The sequence below is a fragment of the Schistocerca nitens genome, chromosome 3 (genome assembly GCF_023898315.1).
Source record: "Schistocerca nitens isolate TAMUIC-IGC-003100 chromosome 3, iqSchNite1.1, whole genome shotgun sequence".
In the NCBI taxonomy this organism is placed as follows: Eukaryota; Metazoa; Arthropoda; class Insecta; order Orthoptera; family Acrididae; genus Schistocerca; species Schistocerca nitens.
The window spans coordinates 341,418,413-341,438,724 of record NC_064616.1 but is presented as its reverse complement, the minus strand read 5'-3'; positions in this window follow the sequence as shown (position 1 = coordinate 341,438,724).

Sequence of the window (20,312 nt, the reverse complement as noted above, 5' to 3'; positions counted from 1 at the left end):
GTTTTTCTGTGTACTTTTATTAGCATAAACCATACTAGGGAGCCATATAAAGTATTCAGAATCTTTTGAGTTGACTGTGCCTTTCCTGATCCATTCCAGAATTTCTAAAAGCAAGCTGCAGGTCAGGTATCAACGTTTCCTCACATGTCACGAATAAGATACCAAATACTTTGCAGCTCGAAATCGACTGTCTATGTGAACTCTTATGTATGTTGGTGAGGATGGAAGCAAGAAGAAAAGCAGTTAAATAATTATTCGATTCCCTGGAGTAATCAGTTAATTTGAGGACTTAGAAGGGTGGAAACTGAAAAATATGTTCATTAACACGGAAACCAAACTGCAAATGTAGGCAATAATCTTTAATAATTATTCCCACCTTGTTTGATCCGTGAATGAGAAAAGGAATCCAAATCCAAATCACTTATGGTTCCTTCGAATCGTTGTAGCGACGTTTTCTTCTGTGTTGTTGCTTGGTGTTCGGGAAGTAGAACACCATATCTGCCACCACGGTATTGGGTCAAGATGGCTAGAAGAGCTACTAACTGCATTCGAAATCTATGGTTACAAGTGAAACAATCACATGGTTATCAGTAATTTAAATAATACTTTACGTAGTTTGGTAAATAAGAGCCAGAAGGAACTCTAATCAGTCCACTGCCATAACTCATTCGAATAGCTGCAAAAATAAATAAATAAATAAATAAATAAATAAATAAATAAATATAAAACACAGTTTTCCCTTCAGAGCTACAACCAGTAGTTGAGCCAGGGGTAAACCATGGTCATGGTCACAAATTGTCATGTATCTGTGGCAGTCGCAGACATGCGATTGTTGAGTAATACACTGCGACGGGAATTTATCTGCTGTTACGGTGTGAAATGAATAGAAACCGTTGCAGAGTTCTGCCTGTGTCATGCGTTGTCATTTATTCTCATTGGGATTTCCCTATTGCCCTGAACACAAGTTGCCGAGCTAAATGTGTATATTCTGCATGGCGAAACATCCAACATTCCATTCTTCCAGAATCGCTGCACCGGCACAAAATAGGGATACGAAATCTCCTGCGACTGAAGGACTAACAAATAATAATGCAAACAACAACAAACCAATAATGAATGAAGTTTATTTCATTTGAGAAAAAGGTTGATGAATAAGAATAAAAATAGGCTGAACGTTTAGTTGGCGCAAAGCAGGGGTATCCTTCTGATTTTGTTACTATATTCCATTCTTGATATTTGCAAACAAAAAAGAAAAACTGGCGCGATACATATCGGTAGTGCAACAAGATCTGAACTAGCCACTGCTCTTGTGTTAGATGACAAGACGAGCACGGTGCCATGGAGCTAACATGACGCTGACGCTTTCTGCTTCTGTAAGTGCTATGTTGGTAGCTAATGCAGACAAGTCATAACACTATATAAAGATTCACTTGCAATTTAAGCCTGCAATAACCATCATAGAGAGATTTAAAACATTTCTCATTTTTGAAGAACAAGCCACTGAGACTGAAGAATATATGCCACTTGTTTTAAATATCAACAGAGTTACTCTTTTCCCCACGATGATTATAAAGGCAATAGTTCCGAGGTGGCAACGCCCACATCAATCGCCACTTTGTATTTTTTTGAATAATTAATTAAGGCAGTAATGATAAGTAACAGCGTGGATGTGAACAGATTTGCAGTTCATCGTGCTATGCTAACATAGGTGGCTAATGGATGAGCAAGAGAATGTACTGCATTGCGTTACGTGCGAAGAAATTTGGCAGGCAGAGTTTCGTGCAGTATTTGACTCAGGGAGCCAGTGGCGTAGAAGTGGCAAAAAATAACGTAACTGATAGGAATAGCCGGTTATTGAGAAGTAGCAGTTACTGTGATAACCACTCATCTGATACTAGCAGTTATTTCAATAACTGCCAACAGTGCCTCGCGCTATCTGTTTACCAAAGGTCGGACTACGCTTTCGCGTCAACTCATCTGAACTCAGTTGAGTGCGCGATGCCGATGAGTGCGGACAACGGAGCGAGCGCGTCCGAGCCAGCCAACTCGATGGCGCCGGAGCCGGCCGCTGGCCGGCCGATGGGGCCTGTCCCACGGGACAGATACAATGGCGACGACCCCTGCAACGACAACAGATTCTGAAAGGCAAGATAATGAGGACAGGACCACGACGAGCGCTATGCGAATGCAGAGCGTAGGACAACATACATCAAACCCCTATGAAGAGAGACGTCAGATAACACAGGAAGATAAGGAACAACGGGAACTAAGACTTGAAATACAACACATGATTCTGCAGAGTCAGGAAGCATACGACAACCGCACTAGTACAGTTCCTACTTCACAGCCTGAAGAACAAGAATACGACCTGGAACAATTTTCTCCACAAGAAGAAGACGACGAAATGGAGGGAGTCTCCTCTGAAGAAGTTTGGACTATGCAGCCCACCGACGAAGAGGGCGATCTTACACTAGTTCGCCGAAGAAAACGACTCAACGCTTCTCCTAATCAGAACAACTCTCGGAAGCGACAACGACCAGAAGAACTGAAAACTTCCAACCGTTATGCGGCTATTGCGACAGAAGATACTACGACTGCTCCAGAACGTATGGACCAGACGACTGACGTCAATCTTGGAGCAGATAAAGAGGGGAGAGATGGCTCTGGCCGGAACTCACTACGCAAAGTCCCGCCCGTTACTATTTACCATACCAAGAACTACATGGAACTCAAGGCGCTGAAGGCGAGTACTGACAGCAGTCTTAATGCCATCTACCAACGCGAAAGGCTCAAATATCACTTTGACTCCTATAAAGATCAACGACGGGCCATCAATTTCTTTGTGTCGAATGATGTCCACTTTTTTACACATCAGGCCGCAGAGGACAAGGACCTCAAAGTGGTTGTAAACCGTCTACCTGCCGAAGTTCCGGAGGAAGAACTGGAAAATGCACTGATAGAGAAGGGTTTCCCGGTCATCAACGTCCACCAGTTTAAAAATCGAGACGACAACACCAAGAAATTACGACCTCAAGCTGCTTACTGTGTCACGTTACCAGCCCAAAAGGAAAACTACAAGATTTACGACATTAGATACCTTCTATATACTAAAGTCGTTATTGAAACCTACAACAGACAAGAAGGACCTGTTCAATGTTGCCACAGCCAACGATTCGAACATACAGCTAATTATAGCAGCTTGCCTGCTCACTGCGTTCGACGTGGTGGGCAACACAGATCTTCAGCATGTACTCATACCAGAGGGGCTCCACCGAAATGTGCGGACTGTGAAAATGACCATCCTGCAACATGGCGTGGCTGCCAGAAGTATCAGGAACTTCTCAGGAAATATAGACAACGATATTCGCCTCAGCGCTCTCAACGGAGGACCCTTGTAATACGGAACTCCAACTTGACGACACACCCGCCGCCACACCGTCAGCAAACGTCACAAGAACAGCCGGTGACGACACGGCAGCCAGTACCACAGCCTCCTCCTGAAGCACGCCCACCACGACAGCACCGCCAGCATTATTCATACGCCCACGCAGCATCACCACGACGACCGGAACCGAAAACCTACGTCTCACCAGCAAGTTTGATGGAATCCATAGCTCCAGCGCTCTTTGATGTCGCCAAACTTCTCACCGCCGTGCAGCAACAACTAGTGGGCACACTCTCTTTAATCGAAAGTCTACTGAAGGCCTTTGGAACACCTTAAGATGGATCGCCCTAGAACCACGAGAGACCTGAAAATCTGGATATGGAACGCCAACGGACTGAAACACAAGAAAACAGAATTCAATGAATTTTTACAACGTCACAAAATCGACATCGCACTTGTATCGGAGACGCACCTTCGTCCAACAACTGAGCTCAGATTTCATAACATGTACGTCTATAGAACGGACAGACAAAGCCAACGATGTGGACGGACAGCAGTTCTGCTTAAAGGGGAACTTGGGCACCATCACGAAACACTACCATCCTCCAACATCTGGAGGCAACAGCAGTAAAGGTTCGATCGGTGGCAGGCATCATCACTCTCATCGCGGCGTACAACAGTCCCGGTTATCAACTGTTGCCAGACGACCTACGGAGTATCTTCACCAAAAAAATTGTTCAAATGGCTCTGAGCACTACTGGACTTAATTGCTGAGGTCATCAGTCCCCTAGAACTTAGAACTACTTAAACCTAACTAACCTAAGGACATCACACACATCCATGCCCGAGGCAGGATTCGGTGCGACCGTAGCGCTCGTGCGGTTCCAGACTGTAGCACCTAGAACCGCTCGGCCACAACGGCCGGCTATCTTCAGCAATTTTGACGATATCTTTCTTGGAGGTGACCTTAATAGCAAGCACGTCGCGTGGAATTCCCGGCGTACGAAGCCTCGTGGAGGAACTTTGATTGCCCTGGAAGAAGAACTGGGCATCACAGTCCATGGTCCACGAGAGCGCACACGAATTCTTTATTTCGATCGGCAAGAAGCAGACGTCTTAGATATTGCTCTCATCAAAAACATTGAGATGAACCTCCAGCTCCGCACCGTCGACGATCTTTTGTAGGTCCACCGACCAATTCTCAGCATAGTGGAAAACGCAACGGCCAACCTTTCGCTCCCCCCCCCCCTCCCCCCCCCCCCCCAGTTCACAAACTCTGAACTGAGGTCAATTTCGGACATATCTTGACAACAATATCCGTCCGACGCAGTACGTTTCAACACCGGAAGCCTTCGACATCGCCGTACAAACTTTGACGGAGAAGACAAAGGTATCCAAACGGAGGGCAACTACTCACACGGTCTACCCTGTAGTAGCTTTCGACGAGTTCCCGCCTGTACTCCAAGAACTGAATACACAGAGAAACAGGAGCAGGCGACGTTGGCTTCGCTATAGAAACCCGATCGATAGACGAGAAACACACGTATTAACACGAGAACTGCACAGGAGAGTGGCCGAGTGGAGACAGCAGGTCTGGGAGTATAAGATGGATGATTTCTTACTTCGAACCGAGAACGAATGGCAGGTAGTCAAGAACATACGGCACCAGATGCCACCTAAACGAGCCATCAGAGGACCAGATGGCCTCCTCTATGACTAACTCGCCCAGGCGGAGCTGTATGCTACGACTTACCAAGAACAGATGTCTACACCAGCGACCCCCGTGAACGACGTCCGCCTGCAAGAACAAGAAGCCGTCGTTACAGCAGAATGGACTGCATTTCGTAATACGCCTGTGCTGAGCCGCCCACAACTCAACACACCAGCAGAGATCCGTAAAATTATCCGGAAGACTCGGAATAACGCGCCAAGCAACGACTTCATAAGCAACACCGATGTGAAACAGTTGCCCAGGAAGTGAACGTGCTCCTTACTCAAAATTTCAACAGCTGTCTCCTGTAGGGGTATTTTCCTGGTTTTAGGGGGTTTTACAATTACCGAAATACACTCCTGGAAATGGAAAAAAGAACACATTGACACCGGTGTGTCAGACCCACCATACTTGCTCCGGACACTGCGAGAGGGCTGTACAAGCAATGATCACACGCACGGCACAGCGGACACACCAGGAACCACGGTGTTGGCCGTCGAATGGCGCTAGCTGCGCAGCATTTGTGCACCGCCGCCGTCAGTGTCAGCCAGTTTGCCGTGGCATACGGAGCTCCATCGCAGTCTTTAACACTGGTAGCATGCCGCGTCAGCGTGGACGTGAACCGTATGTGCAGTTGACGGGACTTTGAGCGAGGGCGTATAGTGGGCATGCGGGAGGCCGGGTGGACGTACCGCCGAATTGCTCAACACGTGGGGCGTGAGGTCTCCACAGTACATCGATGTTGTCGCCAGTGGTCGGCGGAAGGTGCACGTGCCCGTCGACCTGGGACCGGACCGCAGCGACGCACGGATGCACGCCAAGACCGTAGGATCCTACGCAGTGCCGTAGGGGACCGCACCGCCACTTCCCAGCAAATTAGGGACGCTGTTGCTCCTGGGGTATCGGCGAGGACCATTCGCAACCGTCTCCATGAAGCTGGGCTACGGTCCCGCACACCGTTAGGCCGTCTTCCGCTCACGCCCCAACATCGTGCAGCCCGCCTCCAGTGGTGTCGCGACAGGCGTGAATGGAGGGACGAATGGAGACGTGTGGTCTTCAGCGATGAGAGTCGCTTCTGCCTTGGTGCCAATGATGGTCGTATGCGTGTTTGGCGACGTGCAGGTGAGCGCCACAATCAGGACTGCATACGACCGAGGCACACAGGGCCAACACCCGGCATCATGGTGTGGGGAGCGATCTCCTACACTGGCCGTACACCACTGGTGATCGTCGAGGGGACACTGAATAGTGCACGGTACATCCAAACCGTCATCGAACCCATCGTTCTACCATTCCTAGACCGGCAAGGGAACTTGCTGTTCCAACAGGACAATGCACGTCCGCATGTATCCCGTGCCACCCAACGTGCTCTAGAAGGTGTAAGTCAACTACCCTGGCCAGCAAGATCTCCGGATCTGTCCCCCATTGAGCATGTTTGGGACTGGATGAAGCGTCGTCTCGCGCGGTCTGCACGTCCAGCACGAACGCTGGTCCAACTGAGGCGCCAGGTGGAAATGGCATGGCAAGCCGTTCCACAGGACTACATCCAGCATCTCTACGATCGTCTCCATGGGAGAATAGCAGCCTGCATTGCTGCGAAAGGTGGATATACACTGTACTAGTGCCGACATTGTGCATGCTCTGTTGCCTGTGTCTATGTGCCTGTGGTTCTGTCAGTGTGATCATGTGATGTATCTGACCCCAGGAATGTGTCAATAAAGTTTCCCCTTCCTGGGACAATGGATGCACGGTGTTCTTATTTCAATTTCCAGGAGTGTATTTGAGTATTGTAGGTGATCTAAAAATGGAAAATTGTTGAATAGCTTCTCAAAGTATACCATATCCCTTATTCTTAGTGGCATCATTATGATAGAAAATGCCCGTGCTGTATCAAATCAATCTGATTAAAGTTTATCTTATCAACTTGAGTACAAAAAACTCGTGCAGTTCGGTGAAACCTTGCTTTGTGGCTTTACTATGAGAAACATGAGTTTTCTCAACTTGTACACATTCATTGCAAATGGGCTTCTTTTACTTCATTAGATTTTGGCCATTCACTTTCAAACTTTTTCTACGTAGTATTGAACACGTCAGTTTTATACAGGGAAATTGTACAATGGAATATTTACACTTCAGACACATGTATGGCAAATTAACCATTTGGTGGAGGCATATCTGGAATGGAGACTGGTATGGTTACAACAATAATCAGGTCAGATACTTTGTCAGTGGTATTTAAATAAAAGAATAGATTTACTTCTATTACTTATGCACACTACGTGAACGTTATTGAATAATGTATGCCTTTTTTTGTTTTCAAAGAGCTCAAGTCAGTTCATTTTCTATTACGTTAAGCAACACTAATAAACTTGGTCAGATGTACTAATTGCTATGTTGAGGTTCTGTTAAATGCAACACTTAGCCCTTCATTTTGAGTGCTTACCTGTCTCGTTCATGAATTAGTCTCTCACATATTCAGACAGGTAACTGTCACAATATTAAATTGTGAAAAGAAAAAAAGTCAAAGCAGGCACGTGGCATTGACAGACGAAGAGTTTATTATTGCCTCATATGTGTAACAGAAGGGGAAAAAAGCAAGGTAAAGTATTCCTCAGAACAGGAAATATTTTTATTGAGAAATTTCTGAGAACTTAATTCATATTCGTATTCCCAACATCAATATTATTAATTCAGACTCTCGCGATCTAGGTACCCAAAGAAGAATTAGTTCAACAGAGGAAAAATGGTATCGTAATGACGTCTGAGGCGTTTAAATCTGTTACCATTACGAGGTCAACACAACCAATCATCCACTGGAATTCTGCGTACAGTAATGCCAAACGTAAGAGATACGCAACAAATTGACGGCTTGGAGAAATGTAATTTAGGCATTTTCCCACCAAAAAATGAATAGCCTCATGGTAGCTGAAGGAACAGACCAGTTTTCTAAATCTCACACAAAAATTAATTAGCATACACTCACTTTCCTCTCTTTACTCTGGTACAAGAGTAAACGAATCCATCACGTTAAGTATATTTTCGTGTTGTATTACAACTCCGTACAGTTATTCTATTAAGTGCACAGCATAAGTAATTAAGCTTCGAATTTTATCTACAGGCTTCAGCTTTCGTGTTAGTTCATACTTAAAAAAACGCATTTTTGACATTACAGGGCCGGCCGAAGTGGCCGTGCGGTTACAGGCGCTGCAGTCTGGAACCGCAAGACCGCTACGGTCGCAGGTTCGAATCCTGCCTCGGGAATGGATGTTTGTGATGTCCTTAGGTTAGTTAGGTTTAACTAGTTCTAAGTTCTAGGGGATTAATGACCTCAGCAGTTGAGTCCCATAGTGCTCAGAGCCATTTGACATTACACTTAAGCAGTCCTGTGGCGATGTTCCACGTACTTTCTGTTGCAGCTGCGAGGATAATATTACTAGTAGCGACCGATAACCTGCGTACATAAAATATGAAACATCAATAACCGTCCAAACATCAATTGTAATGTATCGGACAGAGTTAGCTAAGGTTATGGCGCGATTCTTACGACATTCCTACCACTTTGCACTATTTGCAGTTATAATTCACTGATGACTAAACTGATGGATTCCACCTATTTCGTTATTTAACTGTAGCCCCGTCTGGAGTATTCGGTAGAGAAAAATAACTGACAGTCAATTATAGCCGTTGAAAATAACCATTATAAAATAATAACTGTAACCGTGATAACGGTTACTCCAAAATAACTGTTTGGCCCAACTCTACACTGGTGTGAAGCCAGCAGCGCAGTAGCGAGAAGGTCGAATTTTACAACCTCCAGCACCCCAGCAGGTGCTGGCCTCTCCACGGCGGTCTCCAGCGGCAGGGCTTTGATGCTGCCCGACAGGAAGGCGACATTTCCGGCAGAACACTGCGAGGCAAGCTGAATGCCTCCCTAAAGCGAATAACGCAGGGAGACGCACAGCCGTGTCGCCCTGGGCTCACAAAAGCGCCGTGGGCGGCTTTGCCAGCAGGGAATGTACCTCCGCGAATTCCCCGCTCCGTAATTTTTGAACGTGGGACAGAGTGGCGGAATTCGTCCGTTTAGACGCTGGCGCCAAGGAAGCGTCTGGAAAGTTTTTCGGACGAGCGGCGACTCCCACAGACGACGGCGATTGATCAGATCGACGTACGATAAGCAGTTTTTCCCGCACACTCACAGTCGAGTGGGAGTAGCGCTCATTGGTGACAAATTTGTTAAAATGTTGCGACTGGACAGCCTCAGCAGCGGAGATTACTTCATCTCTATGGAAAGGATATTACGAGAATTTAGCAGGATCGCTCAGCAACAATTCTGGCCATTTGAAGAACATCATGGACAGCCAGCAATGGCCTGACTGCTTTCCGCAGCCTGCTTCAGACAGCCCTCAGGAGAGCTATGCTACCACATGCTGATCTAAGGTTCGCTGCTGCAGATGGGAATAGTTCAGTTCCCGACCGGTGGTGGAATTCAGACTGGACAGTCATGCCTTCATAATGAAAGACCAAGAAAGCTAGAGGATCTGACGTATGGATGGCCGGACGCGTTTGAATACTGAGCTGATCTAAGAGAAGGCTGCAAAGTGACAGCAGATGACACCGTTGAAAAATACAAATGGATTGCGCACTTATGCTGTTCGGTTTGCGGCGAAAGCTTATTTTAACAAGGCTAAAATTTTGTGCAAGGGCACCTTTTCCAAACTGTCAATAAAACGTAAGATACCTCGCTGTATTGTCCGCAAATGGACTGTATTTTGTCCGGCCATGTATCATAAATAACTATAAATTCAGAAATATCACTAAAATGTGGGGATGTTGCCGGTAACAGACTAATATAGTAATATGACGGAATAATAAACCAAATTGAGGATTCACGAGAAAAAATGAGTGTATCGCTTCTGAAGGAAAAAAAGAGAAGCAGACGTTGGTAACGTGCAGTTGGGCACTCTCCGTTTTCCGCCGCCAGATCTACCCTAGATAACGAATACTAACGAGATTGTTCTGTACTTGCGTAATTTGTCCCATATCGTTTGATAATGAGATGAACGAAGCATAGACTCCAGAAATATGACGTCATAAACACTGCGATGCGTAAAAAGCATTACGTTCTGTTTTACTACTTCTTCGCTACTAAAGCTTGCGAGGTGCCGGGGCTAGCAGTGTATTTAATACTAAAATCTTCTCGAATCTTCATATGGAAATGATACTCTAAGCCCCCCCCCCCCCTTTTCTAACTCTTGCTGTTGCACATGGATTAAGAAGAAACCCGAACTGACTGTAATCGACCCTGCAAGTGGAGTAGAAAAGAGTTTGGCACCTGCAATAATTTAATGGGATAGAAATTAATAAGATAAAGGAAAGTTTCATTAACGTAGTGAGAAATGAAAGGGTTGCTCTACCGATTAACAGAATGAAAGTTCTATCCAAAATAACAATTTGATTTATTATGACAAAACTCAAAATAATAAACAAAACACATGAAACATTTACAATACTTTAAACTGGATACTCAAATAAATGCTGTGAAGGTGAGGTTGTCTATAAACTAGATTGTGACATTTATGACCAAGTGGTATGTGGAGCTCATTCCTTGCAACACAAATCTTAAGAGAAACACCCAGCCAACCCAACATTAATTGCTGCTACAGTAGTGAGAACTCAGGCAATGAACATCCAAGACAGAACCACGTAAGAAAAGACGGGAACAGGCGCACTCTGCTGAGCTCTGATTATCACAGACCAAATTCCCTAATCTGCTGGTGCAGCGGACATACATTACCAATCTGTCTTCTTAACTGCAAGGACACGATCTGGTGTACCGGAAGCGATGGCTGGTTGCTTCGACATCCTGTCGTGGTGATGATAATGTCGCGAGTATAGCCCGAAACAAATTATCCTGATCTGGTTGTTCCAGACTAAAGACTTCCTATCAATAAAAATGCGCCTCTGAGGGAGACGAAGAAGGCTCGCCACACAATCACTGATGGTACAGCGATTGATTTCAACAAGTGAAGTCACACAGTAGCTCCGATACAGTCAACTTTAGCCAAAACTGCTCAAGACGGACAACATAGGCCGCTTGTATGCAGAACGCTCAATTGCCAACTGTACTCGGAAAGTTAAGTTGAAGTCGAAACTTCAGTAACTTCGTCAAACAGTTACAATTAAATGAAAGTATATTAGACAGCCAACGGAAGGCGGGCTGTCCAGAGCAGCGAGAGCTCAGTCTTGCAAACTACCCCAACTGAAAAGCGAGAGCCGACGTCTCTCAAGAGCACCCGTACAAGCCGAACACAGAACATTCTCGTCCCCACGACAGTGATCGTGGTTAAACGTTCCAATCAGCAACTCGAAAACCGGCGGAAAATTCCCCTCTATTGCCGACGCAGTACTATTCCACCGATGGAGATACTTGGCGCCCATTTCTGCGCCGATTTTGCTACGTGACGGAGCTATTCCCTGAGCAAGCCAATCACAGTTATGATTTTACAGAAAACACGGGAATTTGCTCTCGACTGCCTGGGAACACAAGTCATTCCCACACCTCGCTGGTAGCCCAACAGAAACTGTTTGCACTAAGTTTCTGCAAAGTAACGGAATCTCTAGCCCAGCCGCTCCATCAGGACCCTGTGGGCATGTCGCCGCCGCTCTTATGACAATGTCGGCGTGTGGAAAGCATCCACTCGACTTCCTGACACCCGTCGGCTTAACCCTCTCAAGATCAGCAGAACCCACCTGTCACCGGACCACCCGGGTGATGAGAGACGCTGTGTGGGAAGTCCACGTGTGAAGGAATAGCGACTTTTCACTGCATGCAAGTAGAGAGGAAAATCGAATTACTCAGAGTAAGATAGAAATATGAGATGGGGCTCTGCCACCTCTCATAGCCCCTACGCCATTTTAGATTGTAATTGGTGAGCGATTGGCTCACTTAGGAGCAAGGTACTGAGTCAATCGCCCAAGAAAAATCTTACAAACTGACTCCACATGCCGCACTCTATAAAAAAATCACTGCAACTGAAAATGCAGCTCATAGAGGGAGTATTACTTATGATGTAGCCAACTTCACCTTCTTAATATGGAAATCTAACACATCACACATCCATACCCAGGGAGCCCCTTCCAAACACCGATTCACACAGACATTCACGCTCTAAATATGGCCCGGGCATGTGAGCCAAATATGGAGCAGTTTATTCTTTACAATCAGAGTTGGAGTGCTCCGCAATTAAATGTCCAAGATGTTACAACAATTTCAATCATTAAACTAACCTGAACTAAATCACACATGATACTATTTAAGTTAACATTCTCTTTCTGAGCTTTCAGAATCTAATTACTACCCCCGATTCATTCCGTCTCCCTGCAGGCAGAATAACCTTTACAAAATGTTCCCTGAACTGATGGTCAATTCACAATGACAGTGGTGGTATCTGCTTCAGATTATGGGGACTTCAGGCACACTGTTTGGATACACACAACAATAAATACAGAATACAAAAAAAAAGTGCGGCCTACTCTATCACCTACATAAGAATTACAGTGCAAAATACAAACACATACAAGGTATAACATACATTACAAAAACAACACTAGAGAAATAAATTTAAGAAAAAAACAAGGTTAATGGGGTGTCAAGTTGTGCTTGCACATTGCACAATGTTCACGACTGTGCTGAGAGTGAGGCACTAAACCCAGAGAGCTAGCTGGCTGTTGCGTCTTCGTCGCATGTCAGTGTCAACAGCCAGCCTCACTTTCGCTTGTGGCCAGGCAAGGGTTGTCCCCCGCCTAATCCCTCAGGTATACGGCCCAGTGACTGTCAGCTTGTAGGACCGGACGCTCCCGCGCCCTTCTCGTCAGGTGGCGAGCTGACGCTCCCCTTCTTGCAGATAGCCGATGACCTCTTGTTTTTGCTCCGGCTAGCCTCTGCATTGCCACGATTCCCGTCATCTGCACAATTCTGACAAAAATCTTATGCCTAACTTTTTCCCATGATCTTCTATGTTACAATAAATTTACATAACGATACATTGATGGTCTGTCATTTCAGACATTCTTACTTTAATTTTATAGTTATCAATCTATGGCTATCATTATAACAAAATCTTGGTGTATCTAATCTAGACATGGAAATAATTTATCTTGATATTTGTGTAGAGACCGATCTCACTACTGTACATGGTGTGTGACGCTATACTGGTTGAATAACTATGTGCGGGCCCGCACTAATATTACTATTAATTATATAGATCGACAGTAGACATGCTCAAGAATTAACTACCATTTGCCAACGATCTACATTCTATGTCTTTTGAATAAATTATGTTATTATGCAGGTTGAAGTTTTACTGAGCTATAAAGAACATGCAACTATTCTACTTTCGCTCGCCCGTCGTCCCTCTATCTCGGGTCTGTGGTTTGATGACCTGAAAAATAGCATCTCAACAGGCGCGCACCAAACATTCCTACTTGTAGTCGAAAACCCCCACAATATTAAGGATCTAGTTATTGCTAAATCCTAAAGTTTAACTTATCCTGGTATACGGAACAATTTTTTTTTGTTGCCTTATACAATACTCTTACATAATTCCTGTTACGCTGAGGTGTCTCGTTGCTCGCCTCTATTGACTACGATAGTGATGTGCGCGCCGTACGACACGGGGATGAGTTCTCACTACGTCTCACTGAAACTCCAGAGACTGGGTTAGCCATGGCTATACAAGACAATAAATTTATAGTTGCAACTTCTTTTTCTATGTGATGCTGTTTTAGCGATCAAAGTGCACCTTTCCAGAGGCAATGTAATATGGCCAAGCCAGGACTGGGTCCTGTTGTGGATTCAGTCGCTCACCACACGCCAGCTACACAGTATGTCACGAATCTCCAAGTATAATTCCTTGGTTATTCATCTGTGGCAGTCACGAGCAGCACGCTAAATCCCCAACCAGCACATTGGCATGGTAGGCTTTATGCCCGCATTTCTACCGTCTAGGGCACCATTATAGTCAAACGCTCACAGGTTCACCTCGACTTGCAAGAAAACGATGCTGGCACATCACTGTAAAATCTATACTGCCCATATTCATCCTCGAAATCACGCAATATACCACAATCTTGCAGTGCACTGACGCGTGCCTGCAAGCATTGGTATGAACGTCTCACGAACTGGTTGTGGCCGCTATGGAGCGTATCACGACTTCTCAGAACGCTTCTAAGAGCACGTTCTGGTATGCGCCCGTTTGTGCGACATCTCCTCACTCATCATTATCCCTCAACATGGACACCAGACAGGAAAGGACAAAAACGTTGCTCATGGAATGGTAGTGCCTCCTACTCCATCGAAATTGTAAGTCGCGAACATAAACCAAAACGATAGCAGCAGTAAATACTTATGCGAGAAAACGGAGCGTGTTAATACTTTAACAATCTTAATCAATTAATGCAACGATTACTGTTCCCCGAAGAAAGGCTCATATATTTGCCTATTCTACTATGTACCCCACTTAAACTACTGTTATTCCACGAACTTCTTTGTGTGAGAGATGTGGTGGAGTCCTATGGACTAGCGCCAATCCCTTGTTAGACTCCCCCTCCTCTGATGTGCATTAGGTTTTTCAGGTATAATTTTAATCTCCTGGTTCTCCTATTGTCCTTGATTTCGCTCTCTCCAATTACGGTCGCTTTGCCGTTCGTTATTCCTCCTGTCCCCGCTTCCTTGTCTAGCATGACCATGTTCCATGAGATTCTGGTTTCTGTGTCTCTGGTTTCCAAAACCTTTGTTAGCGTAATCTTGATTTCCGTAACCCTGGTTTCCTAAATGACCAGTGCGATTATGCCATCTGTTGTCTTCCCTTGCTGGTCGTTGGTATTTGTTACTCTTACCCCTTCTTCCTGTCCTTTGCGTCTTGTTTGTCAAAGACAACTTCGAGTTCACGCAATAGACTCTTGAATGCTTCTATGTCAGATCCACACTTCCCGACAAGTGTCTGTTGGTACCTAACTGGCAATTTGGAAAAACAAAATTTGATGATTTCTCTCTTGCTATATGGACTATCTAAAAATTGATTCTTCTTGAGTAAATCATCAAAAAATTTGGTTGCGCTCCTTTGCCCGGACACTTCCAGTTCAGGACAAAATATTATTTCCTCTTTAATCCTGTCTTGCGTTTCCTTTGACCAGTAGATCCGCAGGAACCCATCAACACGTCGCTGCCACACCCCGCATCTTTTCCGCGGCTTGGCCTTCGATGTGTCCACACATGAATTCTAATTTTGCCAGGGTTGGCCATGATGACGGTTATGAATTTGTAAACTGCATCACCCAGCTCTTGGGATGCATCGACGCTCCATTATCTCTGAACTTTTGGAATTTTAGTATCGACAGGAAGTGATTGTGATCAAAATCCTGCCCGATCCTCGCACTGGTGTTGTCACTCGTTTCCGATACTTGCACGTCTGCTGAGTGTCCTGATCTATCTTGCTGATAACTGTGATGTGCTACCTCTGTATCACAGCAGTAGTGGCATTCAGCATTCACTCTTGTAAGTGGGGTGCAATTATTGGAGCTATGTACTCCATTACTGGTATCCGATCGCGCAGTGCTCGTGTGCCCGTTTCGCTCTAGTTTTGCTATCCGACTCTCTACTTCTTTCATTCGTTTCGTGATGTTCGTAACCGCGATATTACCTTGAGTTTTTAAGAACACTAGGGATTTTGAGTGGGCTTATGTCGCACGTCGCAAGCGCCCTGCTAGTTGAGAAGTTACTTTTGTGCTTTCATTGCCCCTGTTGCTGCCGTTTTGGCTAGGCCTGCTACTTTTTGTGCTACCATTGATATTTGTTTTGCTTCTCCACATTCTTTCTTTATTGTTAGTAATTCCCCACGAATTTCCCCTATATGCGAAATTATTGCCTGAGTGTGCTTCTTACGGTCTTCGTCAGCTTCTTCCTTCTCCTTCTTACGCTGTTTCTCATCTTCTTCCTTCTCCTTCTTCCATTGTTCGTCAGCTTCTTCTTCCATTGATAGTAGGAAGCTCAGTATTGGGTTAATGTCATCTTTCTGATCCTCGTCGCTCATGGTCGATGTAACTCTGGACACCTGGGCGCTAGAGCTCTGACGTGATGGAGCTGGCCTCTGTCTGCTCTCGTACGTTTGGCTATAGACTTCTGCTCCCGTCTCGACCTGTGTGCCTGTCTCTGTTTCATCCTCTACCTCACTATCATAATCACGGCTGCGACGTTGCTCTAAGATCGCGTCCAAATCACCTTCCTCATCAATGAGCCTATCGTCCTGTCCTGCTAAAAGTGTGCCCATCTCATCTCGAAACCATTCGCCGTCAGCAATCTGCCCCTTATCCATTATGCTATCCTCTTTTGTTTTAGCTTCCCACCGCTAATAGTCGTGCCTTACTTCTCGTGATCATTCATAAAAAACAAATTTATCTAAAATGCACGATAAAAATAATCTACTCCCTATATTTTTACACATAGACATAAAATTTCAACAACGCCGTTCCAACGCCGTAATTACATGCACGATTTGTTGTGGTACAAAAACCGCACACAAACCTGACAAAGTGTGATGTGGTATGGACACCACATCAAAGAAACACAAAGAACAATGAAAAAAATATATATATATACACTGAAAACAAAAACTGTAATCATGCGTCGCTACTTAAAAACTAATCACAGAACTTCAAGAAAAAGAACTTGGGTATTAATCATTTAAAAAGCAGAGAAAAAAAATTGAAGGTTACTATTGAGAATACTGTTGCTTATCAGTGATTCACAGGAAAGATCCTGGCTTTAACTGGATAGAAATTAATTAGATAGAGGAAAGTTTCATTAACGTAGTGAAAAATGAAAGGGTTGCTCTACCGATTAACAGAATGAAAGTTCTATCCAAAATAACAATTTGATTTATTATGACTAAACTCAAAATAATTAACAAAACACATGAAACATTTACAATACATTAAACTGGATACTCAAATAAATGCTGTGAAGGTGAGGTTGTCCATAAACTAGATTGTGACATTTATGACCAAGTGGATGTGGAGCCAATTCCTTGCAACACAAATCTTAAGAGAAACACCCAGCCAACCCAACATTAATTGCTGCTACAGTAGTGAGAACTCAGGCAATGAACATCCAAGACAGAACCACGTAAGAAAAGACGGGAACAGGCGCACTCTGCTGAGCTCTGATTATCACAGACCAAATTCCCTAATCTGCTGGTGCAGCGGACATACATTACCAATCTGTCTTCTTAACTGCAAGGACACGATCTGGTGTACCGGAAGCGATGGCTGGTTGCTTCGACATCATGTCGTGGTGATGATAATGTCGCGAGTATAGCCCGAAACAAATTATCCTGATCTGGTTGTTCCAGACTAAAGACTTCCTATCAATAAAAATGCGCCTCTGAGGGAGACGAAGAAGGCTCGCCACACAATCACTGACGGTACAGTGATTGATTGCAACAATCGAAGTCACACAGTAACTCCGATACAGTCAACTTAACCAAAACTGCTCAAGACGGACAACATAGGTCACTTGTATGCAGAACGCTCAATTGCCAACTGTACTCGGAAAGTTAAGTTGAAGTCGAAACTTCAGCAACTTCGTCAAACACTTACAATGAAATGAAAGTATATTAGACAGCCAATGGAAGGCGGGCTGTCCAGAGCAGCGAGAGCTCAGTCTTGTAACCTACCCCGACCGAAAAGCGAGAGCTGACCTCTCTCAAGAGCACCCGTACAAGCCGAACACAGAACATTCTCGCCCCCACGACAGTGATCGTGGTTAAACGTTCCAATCAGTAACTCGAAAACCGGCGGAAAATTCCCCTCTATTGCCGATGCAGTACTATTCCACCGATGGAGATACTTGGCGCCCATTTCTGCGCCGATTTTGCTACGTGACGGAGCTATTCCCTGAGCAAGCCAATCACAGTTATGTTTTTGCAGAAAACGCGGGAATTTGCCCGCGAAGACTTCCTGGGAACACAAGTCATTCCCACGCATCGCTGGTAGCCCGCCAGAAACTGTTTTCACTAAGTTTCTGCGAAGTAACGGAATCTCTAGCCCAGCCGCTCCATCAGGCCCCTGTGGGCGTGTCGCCGCCGCTCTTATGACAATGTCGGCGTCTGGAAAGCATCCACTCGACTCCCTCACACCCGTCAGCTTAACCTTTTTAAGATCAGCAGAACCTGCCTGTCACCGGACCACCCGGGTGGCGAGAGACGCTGTGTGGGAAGTCCGCGTGTGAAGGAATAGCGACTTTTCACTGCATGCAATTAGAGAGGAAAATCGAATTACTCAGAGTAAGACAGAAATATGAGAGGGGGCTCATTCCTCCTTTCAAGCTATTCACAAACCTTTTTTGCAAATGTATCAAAAAGTATCTTAAACCACAGGTGTGTTCCAGTGCGACATTGTGTCAAAATTTAAAATCAATCGGTCAAGAACTTTCGAGATTTGCTACTGTGAAAATGTTCGGCTCTGCCTTCTTCCTCGCAGTCCTGCTAAAACAACGGTTGTCATCTACAGAATTTCTGTAAGGTACTATTCGACTCCTGATTCTGACAATTTGGGGAAAATGTTTAACGAGACTAGTCTGAATGTTACCTGTCGTCATTTATTACTGCAAGGTACTGGTAGGCTCAGCTTCGCGAAACATTTCTTTTCTGCTTTACTACATCCTAAAAATGACTATGTAAGTACAGCTTACGTTCGCTTGCCTCGAACAAGTACAAAACACAAAATTTCTTATTATTTGTCAAATTTGCTTAAATATTAATTCTGCAGTTACAGAAAAGGTCTCATCGATGGATCGAGTCAGGCTCCAGCTCTCAGGTGATATACGACTATACAGCGGCAAGTTATGTGTTTATCTTTTTCTGTGTTTTCGTCGTAGTATATGTATTAAACTTCGTGCGTGTTTTTCTCTTTCAGAGGCAAAACGTCGCTTTTTTGTAAGTGTAAATTCATTTAGTCTGTAACGCAGTAGCTGCTCACTGACGAGGCAGCTACAAAGTTCATTAAGGCATCAGCATCAATTGGTGACACATCAGGAGAGTAGCAAGTCACATAACTAGAATTCTGTCTGCTTTTATAGTTTGCTTCTTCAATCTCGCTAGGACGGCTAGGATGTGTGCATGCTGTGTGCGGAAGCAGGAGGAGCTGGCCGCAGTTTGCAAACAGCTGAATGCGCTTTTGGCTAGGTCAGTCACCTTCAGGCTACTGCCTCGGTGTGTGAGGTGGCGGAGAATGTGGTACGTCGCATAGGACACCAGAGCCCACAGGCTCTACTTTCGAGGCGCCTCCTAGTGCACCCGACACGGTCGATCTGCCCTCAGAAATGGGTGAGTGGCGGGTGGCAAGGCGCTCGCGTCGCTCAAGACGGAGAGCCCATTTCTAGACTGAACGCCTGGTCTCGCCCATTCACCCTGTGAGTGGACAACTGGCCACTCCTTCAGCAGGGCCCGAGCAGGCACACGGGGAGAGAGGTTTACTAGTTATTTGGTGCTCTAATGTTAGGTGCGTTATTGAGCCCCTTAGGTAGATAGCGTTCAGGGATGTAAAGAAAGCCAGTGTGCCCTCGTTATGTCTGCCTCATCCGAGATGTGGTGGCGGCCTTGCCTGTGGCTATCGAGCGTGCATGATGCAGTCGTCTGCAAGTTATGACTGACGTCGGCACCAACGACGCATCTCACATGGGTTCTGGGGCGATCCACAGTTCGTACAGGCGGCTGGCCGAGTTGGTTAAGACTGCTGGTCTCTCGCGCGGGGTGTAAGCAGAGCTCGCAATTTGCAGCACTTTTCCCAGAGTTGCTCAGGATCCCTTGGTCTGCAGCCGAGTGGAGGCTCGTCGACTATGTGACGACCTTCTAGACCTGTGTTATCGTGTGGGGATTTGAAAGACTCCACTTGATAGGTCAGGGGTGCGCTACACAAAGAAAGCAGCTACTCGGACTGCAGAATACTTATGGGAGTGCCCATGAGGGTTTCTTAGGCTCGGCAGTAGTTTGAGGAGCTCTGATGAACACTCGCCAGTCGATATGCAACAAAGGAAGTCAGCGTTCAGAATAAAGATACTGCGACTGTCATAATTGTATTAGTAAACTGTTGGAATATTCATAATAAAGTTCCCGGATTTACTGCCCTCCAGCAAGGGTCTCGTCCTCACATTATTCTTGG